Below are 22,062 nucleotides of genomic sequence, written 5' to 3'. Positions count from 1 at the left end.
TAGCTTTGGGTTACTTCTTTTGGTATAAATCCAGTTAGATAGCCATGCAGTTTAGAAGCTCTGTTAATTGGCTCCTATAGTAAAAAAATTGTGGTTTTCAGAGTTTATTCTTGATATGATTGTTACTGCCAACTCTTTGAATATCCATTTTCCCAGGTGGTATTTATCACACCACTTACACTACACTGAACCTGACTCCAGTTTACACATGGCACTTTGATGTAGTACCTGCCTTCTGCTATTCATTTCCTTGTTTGTCGGGGGATGAAATTCATCCTGTTGGTAGTTTTAGTACAGAAACCTGGTGCAAGTACAAAATGGGAAATCTCGTTTTACGGTCATAGCAACTGATCTGGTCAACAGAAAGGAATTTCATCCCAATATTTCTCCCTGGATTGCCAGCAGCCAAAGCCAATGGGCTGGGAATATCCTCAGAGCTGCTTCCCCTCCGCCACTGCAAGCGTGGAGGAAACCCTCTGTCCGAGCAGCAGACTGGGACCAGTTCTGAGGAAATTCCCAGCTTATGTGCTTTAAACTGTAGGCTATTAGCACATGAGCAGGGACAGGAATATCAGACGAACCATGATGCTCCAAGCCTCAAAGGAACCGCTTTTTCCGGGTGGCTCCATTGCGGAGAAAGGTTGGAGTCAGGCTCGTCTGCACCCAATACAATTTAATCCACATTCCAGCAGGGTTTACCAGATAATGATCAGGGAGCAGAAAACCAGCAGCTATTTCTGTCAAATCCCTAGAGGCATGATAGCACACCAACGAAGGTGCCAACAGGCAAGTTCGGTACCTGCAGAAAGCATCCTCAAACAGAGGCCAACACAAGGATGCTGGGCTGGAGCACCCGTCTAATTCAGCTGGAACGCCTTTGCAATTCAGTCGGAACACCCGTCTGATTCTTCCGGAGCGGAGCGCCTGTTGAGTTCAGCCGGAGTGCCCGTCCGATTCAGCCGGACTGCCTTTTAATATGCAAATAGGGACCTATGATGTATATGTAATATCGCCATTTTGGGACATGGATGTGGGGCGTGGGCCGCGCAGGCTCCATACTCCATCGCTGACCCGAAACGTTAACTCTGCTTCTCTTTCCACAGATGCTGCCAGACCTGCTGAGTGATTCCAGCATTTCTTGTTTTTGTTCCATACTCCATTGGTTGGCCTCCCAATAGGCAATAATCTAGCCAATTGTAAATTTGAAGGTAACAGACTGAGGTAAAGTGTCTTGAGGATGTGTAGTACCCCTCAGACATGATAGTTTCAAATGTAATTCCCCTCATAAATTGCAGAAGAGCAATGTATTGAGGGCCTTCTGTCTGACAGGGGTTTCACTTAACTGGCACCTCACATAAAGGTTAGTGTTTTGCAAAAGTCAGCACGTAATCTAATTAACGCAGGAACCACTTATCACCAACTACTGACACAAAACAGAAAATTGCTCTTACAGGAAGGAGATTTAGACATCCCCTGTGTGTGGCAATATCATCGAGAACACACCATAGTAGAAAGAACCAGCAAACTTTCTGAGTGGTGGATAGCAGAGAGCTTCCTGAGTGGTCTAGAAACTGAAATGGACTTTTCAGCATTTGAAAGATCCTATTGATGACATAACGAACAGCCCTTTGTTTTGCAGCCTCAATTTCTGGTCTGGGTGCCGTTCAGATCAAAATGGTTAGTAGGTTTGAGTTGGAAGTTTACAGTTTGCACGCAGTTTTGCGTGGTCAACAATACTGCTAATGTACATTTGGATGTGTGCAGCAGCACATTTGTGGCGGAAGTGGAAAATTGCATGCAAGTGACATTTTAAAGGGATGGGGATAATTAAAAGTGACACAATACAGTAACAAAAATAATGAATGCCTTTGGAAAGGTTCAATAAGCGTCTCAACTCATTAGCAGGCTGTGCCAAATCTGAAGAGGGAAAGGATTAAGAAGTGACAGGCAAAAATGAAAGGAAATGAAACTCAAAACTCCAGCATGAGCCTACGGATTACTGATAGAGGAACCCATCAAATGTGCCACTGGTGTAATGGCTACTGAAGTGGAGAGAGGGTGGAATGAGGTAGTTCCTTGGTCTTTTGTACCGTTCCACAGCACCATTCCCATGGGTCAACATCATTGCATGTCTGCAAGGAGGTGGATCCAAGTTTAAGGTCAGGTCAGACTGTTACTGTCACTGGATGTGTCATCCCTGTATGCCGCATGCTATCTGATGTCCTTGTACTGCTCTGGATTTGGCTTTGTGATGATCTAGACCCGGTGAAGATAGTTCTTTGTGGCCATTGTCGGGCAAGTGCAACAATGCCTACAGATCTGGTTAATGGCACCTAAACAGGTAATGCCAATGATGTTCTACTGGCTGTTGATCACCCTGGCATGCCTTTCTTCATGCACTGTTACTGATGAAGTGACATACCATGATCAGCTGCTTCCGAGGTAGCATTCAACATTTTGGTTAGTCAAATATTTGCATGCATTAGTGATGCCATCCAGCCTGTTCTCCCTACTTTGGAGGCTCAGATTCCCAGATGCAGCGCTGGAAAAGCACTGACTGTTCTGTGCAGCAATTCCCGTCTCGCTTTAGCTGACTAGGTCCCAAACCCATTAACATTAGAAGGGGGCGGATCAAGGCAGATTCATTTCGGGTCTGAGATTTTCTTTTACATCCCAATTGCCCCAAACCCATTTATTTTTTGGGAGATAAAATTACCCCCTGGTGTCATCAGAAAAAAAGTTAAAAGATGGCTAAAATACACAATATTACTATGTTCTCTTTAAGACCTTCAGTTTGCACTGGAGTGCTAACTTGGGTTGCAATAGAGTGCTACAGTGGAAGTTTGGTAAGTGAGGATAATTAAGGGTTAATTTTATCTTAAATCTAATCTGTCTTTTATTTAGCAGATCAACTTAACACTTGCTGTTAGGGTTGGGGAAGGTGAGTTTTAGACCAGCTTTAAACAGGGTTCACTCAGGCTCTGCTTGCAGCAGCACCTTGTTAATTAGAGAATTGGTTTACACCAGTTTTCAGGGGGCTAGAGTGAGTCAGTATAAAAGTGAGCCATCTTACAGTGCTGACTTGGGTTGCAATAACGTGCTACAGTGGAAGTTTGGTAAGTGAGGAAGTTCGGTAAGGAGGGAGCGAGGAGCTCCTTTCATTTCCTGCCTGTCGTCAGTGAGGGGAGCCCAGAGCTTCCAAAGAGAACAGCTGACTGGGAGAAGATTCGGAGGGCAGAGTTCCGGACCGGTAAGAATAAAAAACTTACCTCTGGTAAATAAAAATTGAAAGTGACGTCACAGGAAAGCTGTAACCTGATTGGCTGGTAGGGAATTTTTTTTTCTGAATTTGAAAATAAAACATTGATAAAAATTGATTAAAACCCTATTTAATAAGTAGAGTAACTAAACCAGAGGGAGGAGATTACTGTATTTAGTTAGCATTTAATATTTATAGTAGGAATCTAGCACTAGGGACCATATAGTTAAAACAATTTAGTAAGGATTTAATAAGTATTTATTTATTATAAAATTAATTTAATTAGTGCTAGAAATGTCAGTTCGAGGGGCAAAGTGCTTCGCCTGTGAGATGTGGGAGGTCCGTGATGCTTCCAACGTTCCGGACGACTACATCTGCAGGAAGTGTACCCACAGACCGCATGGATCGGTTGGAGTGGCAACTGGATGCACTTAGGAGCATGCAGGTGGCAGAGAGCGTCATAGACAGGAGTTTCAGAGAAGTGGTTACACCCAATGTGCAGGCAGATAGATGGGTGACCGCTAGAAGGGGCAGGCAGTCAGTGCAGGAATCCCCTGTGGCTATCCCTCTCTCTAACAAGTATACCGTTTTGGATACTGTTGGGGGGGATGGCCTATCAGGGGAAAATAGCAGCAGCCAGAGCAGTGGCACCATGGCTGGCACTGTTGTTCAGCAGGGAGGGACAAAGCGCAGAAGAGCAATAGTTATAGGGGACTCTATAGTCAGGGGCACAGATAGGCGCTTCTGTGGACGTGAAAGAGACTCCAGGGTGGTATGTTGCCTCCCTGCTGCCAGGGTCAAGGATGTCTCTGAACGGACAGGGGGCATTCTGAAGGGGGAGGGTGAACAGCCAGACGTTGTGGTACACATTGGTACCAATGACATAGGCAGGAAGAGTGACGAGGTCCTGCAGGGGGAGTTTAGGGAGTTAGGTAGAAAGTTAAAAGACAGTAAATCTCGGGATTACTCCCTGTGCCACGTGCCAGTGAGGCTAGAAATAGGAAGATAGTGCAGCTAAACACGTGGCTGAGCAGCTGGTGTAGAAGGGAGGATTTCAGCTATCTGGACCATTGGAATCTCTTCAGGGACAGGTGGGACCTGTACAAGAAGGACAGGTTGCATCTAAACTGGAGGGGCACAAATATCCTGGCTGCGAGGTTTGCTAGCATCACTCGGAAGGGTTTAAACTAGTGTGGCAGGGCAGTGGGAACCAGAGCAGTAGGACAGCAGGTGAAATAAATGAGGGGGAACTAGTATATAAGGTCAGTAAGACTAAGAGGAAGAGCAGGCACGGAGATGTTGCGGAGCACAGCGGGACTGGTGGTCTGAAGTGCATTTGTTTCAATGCGAGAAGTATAACAGGTAAGGCAGATGAACTTAGAGCTTGGATTAGTATTTGGAACTATGATGTTGTTGCTATTACAGAGACTTGGTTGAGGGAAGGACAGGATTGGCAGCTAAATGTTCCAGGATTTAGAAGCTTCAGGCGGGATAGAGGGGGATGTAAAAGGGGTGGGGGAGTTGCATTACTGGTTAAGGAGAATATCACAGCTGTACTGTGGGAGGACACCTCGGCGGGGTCGTGCAGCGAGGCAATATGGGTGGAGCTCAGGATTAGGAAGGGTGCAGTCGCAATGTTGGGGGTTTTCTACAGGCCTCCCAACAGCCAGCGGGAGGTAGAGGAGCAGATATGTAGACAGATTTTGGAAAGATGTAAAGGTAACAGGGTTGTAGTGGTGGGTGATTTTAACTTCCCCTATATTGACTGGGACTCACTTAGTTCTAGGGGCTTGGATGGGGCAGAATTTATAAGGAGCATCCAGGAGGGCTTCTTGAAATAATATGTAGATAGTCCAACGAGGGATGGGGCCATACTGGACCTGGTATTGGGGAATGAGCCCGGCCAGGTGGTCGAAGTTTCAGTAGGGGAGCATTTCAGGAACCGTGACCATAATTCCATAAGTTTTAAGGTACTTGTAGATAAGGATAAGAGTAGTCCTCGGGTGAAGGTGCTAAATTGGGGGAAGGCTAATTATAACAATATTAAGCAGGAACTGAAGAATTTAGATTGGGGGCAGCTGTTTGAGGGTAAATCAACATCTGACATGTGGGAGTCTTTCACCTGTCAGTTGATTAGAATCCAGGACCAGCATGTTCCTGTGAGGAAGAAGGATAAGTTTGCCAAGTTTCGGGAACCTTGGATAACGCGGGATATTGTCAGCCTAGTCAAAAAGAAAAAGGAAGCATTCGGAAGGGCTGGAAGGCTAGGAACAGATGAATCCCTTGAGGAATATAAAGATAGCAGAAAGGAACTTAAGCAAGGAGTCAGGAGGGCTAAAAGGGGTCATGAAAAGTCATTGGCAAACAGGATTAAGGATAATCCCAAGGCTTTTTATACATATATAAAGAGCAAGAGGGTAACTAGGGAACAGGTTGGCCCGCTCAAGGACAGAGAAGGGAATCTATGTGTCGAGCCAGAGGAAATGGGCGAGGTACTAAATGAGTACTTTGCATCAGAATTCACCAAAGAGAAGGACTTGGTGGATGATGAGTCTAGGGAAGGGAGTGTAAATAGTCTCAGTCATCTCATTATCAAAAAGGAGGAGGTGTTGGGTGTCTTGCAAAGTATTAAGGTAGATAAGTCCCCAGGGCCTGATGGGATCTACCCCAGAATACTGAGGGAGGCAAGGGAAGAAATTGCTGGGGCCTTGACAGAAATCTTTGCACCCTTATTGGCTACAGGTGAGGTCCCAGGAGACTGGAGAATAGCCAATGTTGTTCCTTTGTTTAAGAAGGGTAGCAAGGATAATCTAGGAAATTATAGGCCAGTGAGCCTTACATCAGTGGTAGGGAAATTATTAGAGGATTCTTCGGGACAGGATTTACTCCCATTTGGAAACAAACAAACTTATTAGCGAGAGGCAGCATGGTTTTGTGAAGGGGAGGTCGTGTCTCACTAATTTGATTGAGTTTTTTGAGGAAGTGACAAAGATGATTGATGAAGGAAGGGCAGTGGATGTTATCTATATGGATTTCAGTAAAGCCTTTGACAAGGTACCTCATGGCAGACTGGTACAAAAGGTGAAGTCACACGGGATCAGAGGTGAGCTGGCAAGATGGATACAGAACTGGCTCTGTCATAGAAGACAGAGGGTAGCAGTGGAAGGGTGCTTTTCTGAATGGAGGGATGTGACTAGTGGTGTTCCGCAGGGATCAGTGCTGGGACCTTTGCTCTTTGTAGTATATATAAATGATTTGGAGGAAAATGTAGCTGGTCTGATTAGTAAGTTTGCGGACAACACAAAGGTTGGTGGAGTTGCGGATAGTGATGAGGATTGTCAGAGGATACAGCAGGATATAGATCGGTTGGAGACTTGGGCGGAGAAATGGCAGATGGAGTTTAATCGGGACAAATGTGAGGTAATGCATTTTGGAAGATCTAATGCAGGTGGGAAGTATACAGTAAATGGCAGAACCCTTAGGAGTATTGACAGGCAGAGAGATCTGGGCGTACAGGTCCACAGGTCACAAAGTGGCAATGCAGGTGAATAAGGTAGTCAAGAAGGCATACGGCATGCTTGCCTTCATCGGTCGGGGCATAGAGTATAAAAATTGGCAAGTCATGCTGCAGCTGTGCAGACCTTTAGTTAGGCCGCACTTAGAATATTGCATGCAATTCTGGTCGCCACACTACCAGAAGAACGTGGAGGCTTTGGAGAGGGTACAGAAGAGGTTTACCAGGATGTTGCCTGGTCTGGAGGGCATTAGCTATGAGGAGAGGTTGGATAAACTCGGATTGTTTTCACTGGAACGACGGAGGTGGAGGGGTGACATGATAGAGGTTTACAAAGTTATGAGTGGCATGGACAGAGTGGATAGTCAGAAGCTTTTTCCCCAGGGTGGAAGAGTCAGTTACTCGGGGACATAGGTTTAAGGTGAGAGGGGCAAAGTTTAGAGGGGATGTGCGAGGCAAGTTCTTTGCACAGATGGTGGTGAGAGCCTGGAACTTGCTGTCGGGGGAGATGGTGGAAGCAGGTATGATAATGACGTTTAAGAGGCATCTTGACAAATACATGAATAGGATGGGAATAGAGGGATACGGTCCCCGGAAGTGCAGAAGGTTTTAGTTTCGGCAGGCATCAAGATCGGCGCAGGCTTGGAGGGCCGAATGGCCTGTTCCTGTGCTGTACTGTTCTTTGTATATACTGGCTAGCGCCTAATGACTCTGGTTGGCCATTTCACAAGAGCTTGATTCCACACTGGAATGTCAAGCAATGGCATGCAAGTACTGAAGTGGGTAGAACCCATGACCTGACTTGAGAGGCAATAATGCTCCAATTGAAGCAAACTGAAATAGAGATATATCTCATTATGTACGATACATGTATCCAATCTGAATTTAAATCATCGTTGCTCTCTCAGACAACCAAGAGCATGATTTCTCAAGGTCTGTAGCCGCAAAGTGTTCAAGGGCATCCTTGGATTGGATGGGCCTCAACTGGAGAGCTTTATTGCATGGCCTCTTTTGTTAGGTTTGGATTCTACCTGGAAATTATTTTATTTTGCAATTTTCTTGTGTATATTTGTTAATAAATAATGCCTTCAACATTAAATGTTTATGAACTGATTTCAGCTTTTAACAACGATTCATAAAATATTAACCGTGGGTGTAATTACTTGCCTCCACGTCTGAGCTCCTGCTCTGTTTCTATGCCCTACTTGGCTGACGCTGCACAATTCCATTCACAAGACTACAACATAAAGACACGGTGATGAAAGCTATTTGCCCATTTTACCTCATCCATTCAGAAAGACCCTGAAGTTCCCTCCAAAACAGCGTTTCTTCCGGTCAAGCCTTATTCATCGAGGAAGAGCTCACTCATTTTCTTTTCAAAGTGCATTTTGCTGACTCCTCACTCTTTAAAAAAAAATAAACACAGCTCCGTGGGGAAAGATTTCTTCTAAGCACTAAGTTTAGTGAAATCGTAAACCCGTCCTTTATAAACGCGCGTTTACGATTTTGCTACGCTTTGCTCAGAAGAGAAAGTAAAATCTTCCCTCCATATGTTTAAATGGGGTTTGCACTCTGCCTCGCACTTTTTGCTCGTAAATCTCACTCGGAATATTTCCCCAATGTTGAAAGCCCTGCATATGCTACAGTCAGGGAATACGCCATGAGGAGCCACTCTTAGCGTACAGGCTTATAGCTTGGTCACTGTAATTAACAAGTAAAAAGGAATATAGAACCAGAAGAAAATAAATAATTTTAAAGACGCATTTCAAGTTCCTGACGTGGCACTGGGAAGCAGAGCAGTAAAACAGCATCTCTAAAACCAAACTTAAAATATCCGAGCTGCTAATGGAATAAACAGCAAAATATCTGTAAAAAACATGTTTTAAAACTGTTCATTCTCAACTATAAATAGCTACTGTAATTGATTCAGCAAGTTTTATGCGAGAATAGGGGAGTTTGAACTAATTAAAGCATCAAGCTATTGTCTCATACTTTAATTAGCTCCCTGTCCCGTAATCCAGCATAAAATTCACCACTGCCTCATTAAGTGTTAATTCCCTGCAGTAATTATCATTTGGTTACCTTTGTCTTATCTTGCTATATTATAATATGCCTTCCTGGTTCCCAAAGGGAGCGGGGAGCTTAATACAGCTCCAGATCATTGCGAGCATCAAGTAAGAGCTCCTCACAATGTCTTATCTTAACGACCAGTAACAAAGCTGTGCTTTAACAATGATATAAAGTTGAAGGTACGAGTTTAAATTAAGAAAACAAACCTATGTAACTGTAGGCGACCAGCTGCAGCCACTTGGGGATTTGGTTGCTGTTTTTAACCATTCAAAGCTAGAGAGGGTAATTTCACTGCAGTAAATTATCAGGACACTGCGTAATGAAACTACCAACAGTACATGGCAGAACAAAATTACATTTGTTATAGTTTTAGATGTAGGCCTATTGTTTTAGTGGTTTAAAAACTTAAGTGTTATGAGGATCAAACAAAAGGCCCACTGTCCTTCAAAGTGTCAGGGTCATCAACACTAAAATTTTATTATCTTCATAATTCATTGTTTTGTACAGAGAGACACATGAGGAAAAAAAGGAATTTACTACATTTGTGGTAGTGACACATCATAATAAATCACTCTGACTAAGATATGCAGCTGCCAATGTTGGGCCAAAACCAGTTCTGTCTAGTTTTGGGGAGTGCTGGATTGCTCGCCCCTGAGGAAAATGAGTAAAACCACATGATGCTTGTAGAAGCTGATAGGAGAAAATGCATTATCACGGCAGCTTTAACCCTTTAAGATCTGTGGCAGCAAAGCAGTGCATTTGCACCAAATATAAAAGGGATTTCAAAATGATGTTTTTTTTTCTTCGCAGCCTGCTCACCTGGGAAGGTCGATAAATGCAGACCGTGGGCCTCTCCTGAACTATTTGAAGTGCAGCTCCACCATCAGACAGGATTCAAACTGGCCAAGCCAGATGATGTTAATTTTCCCTCTCCTAAACTGTCATGTGGGATTCCAGCCCAGGCACAGCTAAACTCAACCAAGGCCTGACTTATTCGTTAAAAGAGTCTAGAATGGAACTAAAATCTTGTTGGAAATCAAACACACTGCTCGAGTTATGAAAGCATTCAGTTTAAAAAAAAATCAAGGTAACTATGAGAACACATACACTAGTAGCTGGAATAACATTATGTATTGGCAGTTGGGGGTATATGAAAGCCCTACATTGTGAGGCCACGATACCTCTGGAAAGTGCACAGAAGTGCTGATGTCACCATAAGCAGATGTGTAAGTATTTCCCTAAAATAGACACTATTACTAAATAACTAAAAATCGATCCTCAAAGACTGAACAATATAAACATTTTCTAAAATTTCATCATTACATGACTAAAATGTTGATGCTGCGTGGGCAATTCCAGTTATTTTAACAGAGAAAGAGTTGCAGACTTTTAATAGCACGCACCTGTTGAAATTATATAGCTGTGGTGAAATGGAAATTTCCCTCAATGAAAATATTGAGTTAAAAAGTCTCGAACACAGAAAACTGATAAGTAATAAAATTGCAGATTTTATATTTGATCAAAAATTGCTTTGTTATACTGAGGTAGAAATTTTCATATAAGAAAAGTTCAAATCTTAATTAGCAAACAACAAATAAAGGATACATACAGATGAAAGCCTGTTGTGGAAAATGGAGTTTTATAGATTTGGCTGAAATCTCCCTACCCACACCCACCCCCTCCCTCTCCCACCACCCCCTCCCCCCCAACTCCCACCACCCTCCCACCACCGCCTTTCCCCCCCTCCCTCTCCCTCTCCCACCACCCCCTTACCCCCACTCCAACCCTCTCCCACCACCCTCTTCCCCCACTCCAACCCACTCCCACCACCCCCTTCCCCCTCCCACTCCCACCACCCCCTTCTCCCACCACCCCCTTCCCCCTCCCACTCCCACCACCCCCTCCCCCCACTCCAATCCTCTCCCACCACCCCCTTCCCCCCCCTCCCTCTCCCACCACCCCCTTCCCCCCCCTCCCTCTCCCACCACCCCCTTCCCCCCCCTCCCTCTCCCACCACCCCCTTCCCCCCCCTCCCTCTCCCACCACCCCCTTCCCCCCCCTCCCTCTCCCACCACCCCCTTCCCCCCCTTCCCTCTCCCACCACCCCCTTCCCCCCCTTCCCTCTCCCACCACCCCCTTCCACCCCCCCTCCCTCTCCCACTCCCACCACAGCCTCCCCCCAACTCCCACCACCCTCCCACCACTGCCTTCCCCCCCCTCCCTCTCCCACCACAGCCTCCCCCCAACTCCCACCACCGCCTTCCCCCCCCTCCCTCTCCCTCTCCACCACCCCCTTCCCCCCCTCTCCCCCTCCCACCACCCCCTTCCCCCCCCTCCCACCACCCCCTTCCCCCACTCCAACCCTCTCCCACCACCCCCTCCCCCTCCCACTCCCACCACCCCCTCCCACCTCTCCCACCACCCCCTCCCCCCACTCCCACCACCCCCACTCCAATCCTCTCCCACCACCCTCTTCCCCCCCTCCCTCTCCCACCACCCCCTTTCCCCCCCACTCCCTCTCCCACCACCCCCTTTCCCCCCTCTCCCACCACCCTCTTTTCCCCCCCTCCCTCCCACCCCCCCCCTCACTCCCACCACCCCCTTTCCACCCCCCTCCCTCCCTCCCTCCCTCCCACCACCCCCTTTCCACCTCCCTCCCTCCCACCACCCCCTTTCCACCCCCCCCTTTCCACCCCCCTCCCTCCCTCCCTCACACCATCCCCTTTCCACCTCCCTCCCTCCCACCACCCCCTTTCCACCCCCCTCCCTCCCGCCCACCACCCCCTTTCCACCCCCCTCCCTCCCACCCACCACCCCCTTTCCACCCCCCTCCCTCCCGCCCACCACCCCCTTTCCACCCACCTCCCTCCCTCCCACCACCCCCTTTCCACCCCCCCTCCCTCCCTCCCACCACCCCCTTTCCACCCCCCTCCCTCCCTCTCCCACCACATTCCTCCCCCCCCTCCCTCCCTCTCCCACCACATTCCTCCCCCCCCTCCCTCTCCCACCACATTCCTCCCCCCCTCCCTCCCTCTCCCACCACATTCCTCCCCCCCCTCCCTCCCTCTCCCACCACATTCCTCCCCCCCCTCCCTCCCTCTCCCACCACATTCCTCCCCCCCCTCCCTCCCTCTCCCACCACATTCCTCCCCCCCTCCCTCCCTCTCCCACCACATTCCCCCCCCTCCCTCCCTCTCCCACCACATTCCTCCCCTCCCTCCCTCTCCCACCACATTCCTCCCTCCCCTCCCTCCCTCTCCCACCACATTCCTCCCCCCCCTCCCTCCCTCTCCCACCACATTCCTCCCCCCCCTCCCTCCCCCCCCTCCCTCCCTCTCCCACCACATTCCTCCCCCCCTCCCTTCCTCTCCCACCACATTCCTCCCCCCCTCCCTCCCCCACCACATTCCTCCCCCCCCTCCCTCCCTCACACCACCCCCTTACCACCCCCTTTCCACCTCCCCCTTTCCACCCCCCTCCCTCCCACCACCCCCTTTCCACCCCCCTCCCTCCCTCCCTCCCTCCACCCCCTTTCCACCCCCCCTCCCCCCCTTTCCACCCCCCCTCCCTCCACCCCCTTTCCACCCCCCTCCCTCCCTCCCACCACCCCCTTTCCACCCCCCTCCCTCCCTCCCACCACCCCCTTTCCACCTCCCTCCCTCCCACCACATTCCTCTCCCCCCTCCCTCCCTCCCTCTCCCACCACATTCCTCCCCCCTCCCTCTCCCACCACATTCCTCCCCCCCCCCTCCCTCCCACCACCCCCTTTCCACCCCCCTCCCTCCCACCACCCCCTTTCCACCATCCTCCCTCCCACCACCCCCTTTCCACCCCCCACCCTCCCTCCAACCACCCCCTTTCCATCCCCCTCCCTCCCTCCAAACACCCCCTTTCCATCCCCCTCCCTCCCACCACCCTTTCCACCCCCCTCCCTCCCACCACCCCCTTTCCACCCCCCTCCCTCCCTCCCTCCCTCCACCCCCTTTCCACCCCCCCTCCCCCCCTTTCCACCCCCCCTCCCTCCACCCCCTTTCCACCCCCCTCCCTCCCTCCCACCACCCCCTTTCCACTCCTCCCTCCCTCCCACCACCCCCTTTCCACCCCCCCTCCCTCCCTCCCTCTCCCACCACATTCCTCCCCCCCCTCCCTCCCTCCCTCTCCCACCACATTCCTCTCCCCTACCTCCCTCCCTCTCCCACCACATTCCTCCCCCCCCCTCCCTCTCCCACCACATCCTCTCCACACCCCCCCCCACCCTTCCCCACCCCCCACAGCCCGCCCAGAAGAGTTGGTTTTGGGAGATTAGCGCCCTAATGCTGGGCAGGTTGGCTTGGGAGAGGACGCTGCTGTTGGACCACCTTTCTTGCCACTGATTTGGAGGATCTTGCGGAGGCACCTCTGGTGATACTTCTCCAGTGCTTTGAGGTGCCTACTGTAGGGTACCCACGTCTCCAAAGCATATAGAAGCGCATGAATCACTGCTGCCCGGTAAACCATGATCTTCGTCTTGGGTTTGAGATCCTGATCTTCAAGTACTCTGTTCCTCATTTGGCCAAAGGCTGAGCTGACACATTGAAGGCAATGATGAACCTTTGCTGAGAGGAAGCTCCCAAGATATGGAAAATCGTCCACATTTTCCAGGATCTTGCTATTGATCTTGATTGGGGGGGGTGGTGTTGTGCTGTGGGAGATGGTTGGAAGAGGACCTTTGTTTTCTGAGTGTTTAGTGAAAGACACATTTTCTCCCATGCTTCAGAGGAGGAGGCAATGATCTGGAGCTCAGTTTCAGAGTGAGCGCGCACACCAGCATCACCTGCACACTGAAACTCAACGACTGATGTTGGAGTGATTTTGGTTTTGGATTGAAGCTGGCGTAGGTTGAACAGTTTCCCATGTTTTCTGCAGATTATCTCCACACTTGCGGGTAGTTTGCTGGAGGTGAGGTGTAACATTGTAGTGAGAAAAATGGAGGATAGTTGGTGCGATGACATAGCCTTGCTCGGCCACGGTCTTGACTGAGATAGGGGTCTGGTGGTTCCATTCATGAGGATCACTTCTTGCATATCATCGTGGAGTAGACAGAGGATGGTGACGAACATTTGTGGGTGGCCAAATTTGTGCAGCATTCTCCATAAGCCTCCGCAGTTGACAGACTGGTTAGGACAAAAATGTAAGGCAGGCAGACAAGTTGGCCGTGGCTTTGTTAACTTGACACGGGCTCTGCTATGACCATTTCTATAATGGCTGGACCTACATAATTAGAACATTTGGATAAAACAAAATTCAGTTTCTTTTATTTCAAATGAGCTTTTTCTGTGACACTAAAGTGGGAGCTGGACCCCTCAGTGACAAATACTGCTTCATACTCATTCCCAATTCAATTCAATCATCATGATCTCATGGACTAAGAAAACATTGTAATACATGACAGGATAGAACTTCTGATCAGCAAAGTTTATGTCCAAACACTTAACTTGCTTGCACTACATTTCTGTGTGTTATTCTTAGCCAGTGTTAACCTGTTACCCTTACATTTCTAAATCTGCAGAAGGTGGTAGGAACATTTCATCAGTATTTTTAGAAGGAATTTGTGCAGCAAGGGTTTTCTTTGTGGAAGGTATTAACCTGCTAAAATTTAGTAAATTACAATCAGAGAGTATCTTTTAACAAGACTTTTCACACCTTAGTGTAAAAAGCTGAAAGTAATACAGTACATTCTTTCTGCACCTGTTTCCCTGCCATCTGTTTCAAGCACCTACAGTTCCACAGTATCCGCGTTTGGAATCTTAACTCCCCTATACAATATTTGTTCTGTAGCTAATTTACTGTAGCTTTCAATTTACGTATCGCTGGGTGAAATCAGCTAGTTTACCATGACAAAAGAGCATGGGCGGAAGCTTACCATCCCTGAGGAGGCGGAAGCTGGGCGAGAGTAAATTTGAAAATTTGGGCATCATGTCGGCTGCCCAGCGTGTTCCTGCTTCCATGCGCTTTTGCAGACAATTAGGCTAATTTACGCGCAATTTGGAACAATTGAACAGAGTGCCAGGCGATCTTGTGAATAGTGCATAGCCACCACAACCCCCCCCCCACCACCCTACCCCGCTAGCTGTGTCAGTCCCTGCCAGATGACAGGAGGCGGCCTCACAGCGGGCAGACTGAGCATTGTTAGTGTTCAGGCTGTGGAGGAGCTCAGTGGCAGCAAATGGCAAGGTAGCTGCCTGCCCATATTGCAGCCTTGCCATTGAGCTCTGAACTAGTGGAGGTGGATGTCTCTGCTGGCCATATTTGTTCACCTTTTCAGGCACTTCGTGGATGCTAATGGCAGCTGCAGTGCCGCTCCATCAGTCCGGCCCTCTGCAGCGTTCCCACTGGTCTCACAGTGGGGGCTGCCGGCATCCACCGGAGAGGCCCATAATGCCCTGCGTTCCCGCCTCAGTAACGTGCCCACGGTCCCTAATTCAGCAGAATATTCCACCCCATGTTACATCTTTAAGCAAATTCTAAAGCTTAGTCAACTCTACTGAATTGTCATTTAATCATGAGACTGTAACTATGTTGCTCATTAGATGTAGTAGCATAACACAGGCAACAGGAGCTGAGCAGACATCTGAGCACAATATTGTGAAAAGGTTCCAAACCTGCTCCAAGAGGGCGATTCGCACTAGTTTGAGTTGGCTGTCGTATAACTGCAGCCCATTGCAAAATCACACCTTTAATTACAGTGTTAGCAGTAAGCAGACACCGTGTCGGTGCTCTGCAAACATTAAAATCCTAACTGCTTCAGAATGTAACTCTGTACATGTGGGGTCACACAGATGTATATCTGCCATGATGGACAGCAGTCATCACCAATGCCACTGGGGGTCATACTAAAAAGTTGAGAGATTTTCAACTTGTTATTTGGAGGTAAAACAGGATTGGTTGTGGATCGTCCACCCTTTATCGAAACCACACAAACATGGCAGATGGAATATAATGTGGAAAAATGTGAAGTTCTCCACTTCGGTAGGAAAAACAGAAATGCAGACTATTTCTTAAATGGTGAGAGATTGGAAAGTGTTGATGTCTAAAGGGACCTGGGTCTCTTTGTTCACTAGTCACTGAAAGCTAACATAGCGGTGCAGCAAGAAATTAGGAAGGCAAATGGTATGTTGGCCTTTATTGCAAGAGGATTTGAGTTAGGGGTGGCACAGTGGCGCAGTGCAACCTCACAGCTACAGCGACCCGGGTTCGGTTCTGGGTACTGCCTGTGTGGAGTTTGCAAGTTCTCCCTGTGACTGCGTGGGTTTCCGCCGGGTGCTCCGGTTTCCTCCCACAGCCAAAGACTTGCAGGTTGATAGGTAAATTGGCCATTGTAAATTGCCCCTAGTGTAGGTAGGTGGTAGGAGAATCAAGGGAGGGTAGGGAATATGGGATCAATGTAGGATTAATATAAATGGGTGGTTGATGGTTGGCACAGACTCAGTGGGCGAAGGGCCTGTTTCAGTGCTGTATGACTCTATGACATATCTCTCTCTCTCTCTCTCTCTCTCTACAGGAGTAGGGAAGTCTTGCTGCAATTAGTGAGACTGGACCTGGAGTATTGTGTACAGTTTTGGTCTCCTCACCTAAGGAAGAATATACATTCCATAGAGGGAGTACACCGAAGGTTCACCAGACTGATCCCTGGGATGGCAGGATTGTCCTATGAGGAGAGATTTAGGTGTCTGTGGCTATATTCTCTAGAGTTTAGAGGAAAGAGAGGTGATCTCATTGCAGAATACAAAATTCTTACAGGGCTTGATAGGGTAGATGCAGGAAGGGTGTTTCCCCTGGCTGGGAGGGTATCTAGAACCAGGGGCCACAGCCTCAGAATAAGAGGTAGGCCATTTAGGACTAAGATGAGGAGGAATTTCTTCACTCAGAGGGTGGTGAATCTTTGGAATTCTGTACCCTAGAGGGTTGTGGAGTCTCAGTCATTGAGTGTATTCAAGATAGGGATCGATAGATTTCTAGATATTAAAGATATCAAGGGAGATGGGGATTGTGTAGGAAAATAGCATTGAGGTAGGAGATCAGCCAAGATCTCGTTGAATGGCAGGGCATGCTCAAAGAGCCGAATGGCCTACTCCTGCTCCTATTTGCTATGTAGAGGGCTGTTGTTGCTGTACCTAGGCACTGGTCAGAATCAGAGCATCTTGCATTAAACTGACAAGGTTTTGCCTGAGTTATATTGCAGATGACAGATACCAGTATCCAATCGTTGGCTGCAATCTAACTCTAGTATTGAAGTTAGACATTTTAATATTAACCTTCCTCATTACTGTCTATTTACGACTAACTGGCGATATTGGCTAGATTTTCAGCTTGCCATCAGGGCATAAATCTGTTTTTTGAGGATCACACACCCATTTCAATGGAAATGAAAATCGAATGGTTTCTATAAAGGGCAAAAGATCCACAGCCACTCCCGTTTTACACCCGAATGGCAAGTTGAAAATCTGCCGACCTTTCAGCATGACCCCCAGTGATATCTGTGATGACTGCTGTCCATCATCCATATCTATGATACCACTGCAGTGAGCCTTCTTGATCTCTCATCAGGGAAGTTCCACACACAATGCCGCTTTTAGGATGCATCTTTATATCGACAGTGGCAAAGCCACACCATAATGCTAGCTACAAATTATCAACAGCATTAAGAAGCCCCAAATGGAGGTCAGAGATGTGGAAAGCAAGTGCCTCCTTGACTGGCCAGGAAAAACAACAACAACTTGCATTTATATAGTGCCTTTAATGTAGTAAAATATCCCAAAGCACTTCCTGAGAGCATTATCAAACTAGATTTGGTACCAGCCACATAAGGAGATATTAGAACAGGTGACCAAAAGCTACAAAAGAGGTAGGTTTTAAGGAGGATCTTAATGGAGAAAAGCAGAGCTACGGAAGTCACGAGTTTCCATTTGAACTCTACTCTCCTGGAACCAGGGCACAAATATAAACGTGTAAAAGAGGTGACTATGGGTATTTGGGCGGAAGCTAATATCCCATTTATAGTGGAACATAAAGGGTAATCAGGGCAGGACTTGTTATTGCAAATGCTGCACAATTGCAACTTCCAAACACCCCTTCCCTTTCTTTGGGGGTGGATTTCCTACCAGTTTCACTTAAGGGCACACTGCAGTGTAAGTAGGCAGTCAGTGTAATACCAGATTCTCTATCCCAGCATGCATTCAGGTTGCCTGGCAACCTGCTGGCATCTGTCAATCAATTTTGGTAAAAACTCCTTGCGCCTTATCAGCTTCCTGTCAGCAGCGAGGCTGCCCTGCTATGAGGGAGGAACAATGAATCCAGCACCACTCTGGCGGAATCTATCTATTGCATCTGAAGTGGTTGGAGTCTAACTTGGGTTAGAAAAACAAATACTACAGTGAAGCCCTCATAGGACAACACGATTTTATGAATGAAATGCCTAATAACCACATTTTTCTCTCCCCCCTCCCCTCCCACAAGATATTTAAAAGTGCCTTGCCAAGACTCTTTTTGATACATTTGATGCACTAGTAACAGTTCAGGCTGTCATTAATGACATCTCCTGCATTTTCATCACCCTTTCGTTAAAATAGCCTTAAAATTTGATTTTGGATTATTTTTGGACCAGCTGGATGATGTTTACTGAATGTTTAGGCTCACACAAGAAGAATGTGCATTTGGATGAGGGACAGGGAAGTCAGCTAGTGCCTTTGCACCTACACGTCACCACAGGTCATTACCTTCAGAGAAGAAGGGGGCGAAAACAAAGCTCTAAAGGTACTTCACTGACTGATACTGTGCAGGTGAGATTAACCCAGTATAAGAGCAGCTGGGCAGAAGTACAAAGGACTACTATTTGCGATTCATGAGGTGGAATCAGGCTGGTAACAGGTGGCCAAAAAAGCAAGACAATACGAATAGGTGCAGCAGGTCAAGATCCAGTTGTAATCCAAGGATAAAAGAAAAGGGAACATCACAGTCTTTGTCCATCTGGACTCTGCATTTGAAATTATTGAGTCAATGGCTTGACTGAAAAAAATGCATTTGCAAAGCAGCTGTGTCCATGGGGTCAACTCTTTTGTGCAACTGTGAAACTGTAGGCCATATAATTATGCAGGTAGCCATAATGGATTCTATTATCACTGACTCTGCACAAAGCACACATCAAGTGGTGGAATTATGTGCAGAGTAAGACCTTCAACATGATAAATGCTGGAAACTGGGAACGTGCTAGTCCATATTCACTGACACACATTCACTAACTCGGTATACCATGAGCTACACATAATTGAAGCTCGTGCTAGATTACCTCAAAAACTTGTCCTTCATTCTCATCTTAAAACTACCTTTTCCTGCTCTATTGCAACTGTTACAATTTTTCCTGCACCATCTGTCCTTCTGAATAGAGTTGCCAAATCAGTTCCAATTAAAGATAAATTAAAGGGAAACATGTGCTGTAGACCACTGTCCTCAGGGAAAGGATTAAGATTATCCAAATTAATTTTCCACAAGGAATATTGTCCTAGGATAAAGGATCTACAAAGGAAGGTATATTTAATTCTCTTGAATGAAAAACAGTATTCCCTGAAATGGTCAAAACACAACCATTATAAACTGTATTTGCATTGTTTAGGTCCCATACTGTACTACTTCTGCCCACCATCGTACTTCTTTCATCCAGGATGAAACTGGGTAGCAACAGCATGAGTGCAACATGATTGTTGAGAGGAGCTCCATGTAATGATTGAAGCAAGGAATGCTGAGAGACATCCAGTGAAGCAGGTAAATCTATGAATTATTCACAGATAGTTACATTAGGGTGATCATTATAGATTTCTTCTTAATTAGATATAGGAAGTTGCTGTGAATCATTGATCTGAAATTATGAACAGTGATAAGCTATGTGATATTTTCCAACCATACAAACCTCAAAGTAGATATTTATTGAATGTACACTACTTTTAGGAGATGTAAACTATTTCAATGCTCCACTATCCTCATTTCTGCCCATATTATTGTGTCTGAAACTGAGACTGATACCTATGAAGTGATGGATCAATACAATTTTTAAAAAGACCAGTTCATATTTATGACAATTGTGATTCACAAAGAACAAACAATTAAACTTTACATTACTATGATGTTGTCATGTGCTTGGCAAACTCAAACAAAAAATTAATATGAATAGTTTAGGCACATTGACTTACCAAATTACTTCATTTGTTTAACTGCTCAATTCACAACATAGTTTATTCTGAGCATCTGTGTTAATTTGACAGAAAAGAAAGACTTGCATTTATATGGTGCCTTTCACAACCTTGGGACACCCCAAAGCACTTTACAGCCAATGAAGTACTTTTGAAGTGTAGTCACTGTAATGTAGGAAACAGGGCAACTAATTTGCACACAGTATGCTCTCACAAACAGCAATGTGATAATGAGCAGACAGTCTGTTTCTGTGATGTTGATTGAGGGATATATATTGACCAGGACATGAGGTAAAACTCCCCTACTTTTCCTCAGAATAGTGCCATGAGATCTTTCATGTCCACCTGAGAGGGCAGTCAGGGCCTCAGTTTAACATTTCATCTGAAAGACTGCACAACTGACAGTGCAGCAGTCCCTCAACTATGCATTGGAGCATCAGCCTAAATTTTAATTCTAAACTCCTGGAGTGGGTCTTGACCCACAACCTTCTGACTTAAAGACAAGAGTCAACCAATTGAACCACAGCTCAGATTGAGCTGTCCAAACTTCTAATCTACTGTTCAAACAAAAAAAAGGAGGAGGGGCCCCTCTATGAGACCGAAAGGAAATTAGATACATACTGTCAGTAGAGCACTAGAAAATTGGGTGTGTTTCGGCCATTAGAATGGCAAGCATATTGTATAGAAACCCAGCAATAGGCAGGGAAAGAAATATATACCCATCTAATAACTACAGACTAGTATCTCTGATAGACATATACAAGCACCTGCAATCCACATAATAAGAAATAAGAATATTAAATTATTGCTACATCATCCTGCACTCTGGTCAACAATTTGGCATCAGAGCAAATGGGTTAATCTGTGATGCTTGGATATAATATTATTGACCCATCTCTCATTTTTACAGGATGTTAAGTTACAATCTTAATCTTACAGACTAAAGTTACAATCATTTAGCATCTTGGCTTGATAAAAGTATTCAATCTCTACATGAGCAATACCAAAGATGCCTAGAAAAGCTGGCACAGTAGTAATAATTCTTCTATTTGTCACAGTTGGCAACTTCAGTGTCCTATGAAGCCTAGATCGGCTTCCTCTCCCTCCATCACAAAGCCCTCGCCAAACCCCCTACCTGTGACTTACCTGAATGCCGGGATCATTCTTTGCCTCCTGCTGCCTGACATTACGCTGGCCTGCTGCCGCTTCCCTTTGGTTTTGAGTGGGGAATCTGACTGGGGTTGTGCAGATGAGGCCCTTGTAGTTAAAATCCTCTGTGCCCCACGCAGCTGCCTGTTTCGGTCCTGGCCCTTCTGATTCCTGCCCCTTCTGATTCCTGCCCCAAATTAAAATGAGGGCTGATAAAGCTACATTTATCTTTGCAACTGAACTCCGTTTCAGCCATCCGCACCCACCAAAGTCAATCAGCGCTGAGCAGCAAACTACAACATCCCAATGTCTACAGACAGAATGTAGTGTTCGATTTCCATCCTTAACTGGCCTGTCACCATGCCAAGAAGCAAAAAAAAATGCTTTACATTCATTGGCATGGCAACCATATGCCCCTCACTTGCTTGGGTCTTTTTGATGAGAACTTCATTTCTAAACAAGTTGCTCAATTAGTGCTACTGCTATGTTTATGACACAAGACTAAGGGGTGATTTACGTCTTGCTATTGCCCTGTTTGTCCTTAAAATTGGGTCAGTAGTGGGACCAAAGTAGCACCTTTCCACTAGTTGTCCAAACTTTAAAAATTTTGAATGGACCTTGATTTAGGTGGCCAAAGCTCCCCTCGGATACAGCCAGAGGTATATATTACTTGGGGTCAAGTGATATCTCCACCATTTCCTGAACCTGCCCACAAAGATGGGTAGTGCAAGTTGGGAGGCAACCATTTTGAGTGCTATTTAAAGGGAACAACATATCCTGTCCGGTCAAACACTGGTAATTTTTGAGAGACAATTTGATGTACCATAATGGCCAGGATTTTGCGGTAG

General features: G+C 46.7%; 1 long non-coding RNA gene across 2 annotated transcripts in view; it reads left to right on the top strand.

Moving 5' to 3' along the window:
* The first annotated feature begins 1,515 nt into the window (after positions 1-1,515).
* Positions 1,516-22,062, top strand: part of LOC137384561 (uncharacterized) — a 43,745-nt gene continuing 23,198 nt past the window's right edge. For both annotated transcript variants that reach the window (XR_010977604.1, XR_010977603.1), the window contains exons 1-3: positions 1,516-1,677; positions 9,654-9,930; positions 19,492-19,640. This is a non-coding gene — a long non-coding RNA (uncharacterized lncRNA). The remainder of the gene's footprint in view (positions 1,678-9,653; positions 9,931-19,491; positions 19,641-22,062) is intronic.

This window comes from Heterodontus francisci, chromosome 26 (genome assembly GCF_036365525.1).
Source record: "Heterodontus francisci isolate sHetFra1 chromosome 26, sHetFra1.hap1, whole genome shotgun sequence".
In the NCBI taxonomy this organism is placed as follows: domain Eukaryota; kingdom Metazoa; phylum Chordata; class Chondrichthyes; order Heterodontiformes; family Heterodontidae; genus Heterodontus; species Heterodontus francisci.
The sequence above is the reverse complement of the archived record's forward strand: the minus strand, read 5'-3'. Positions and strand labels throughout refer to the sequence as shown.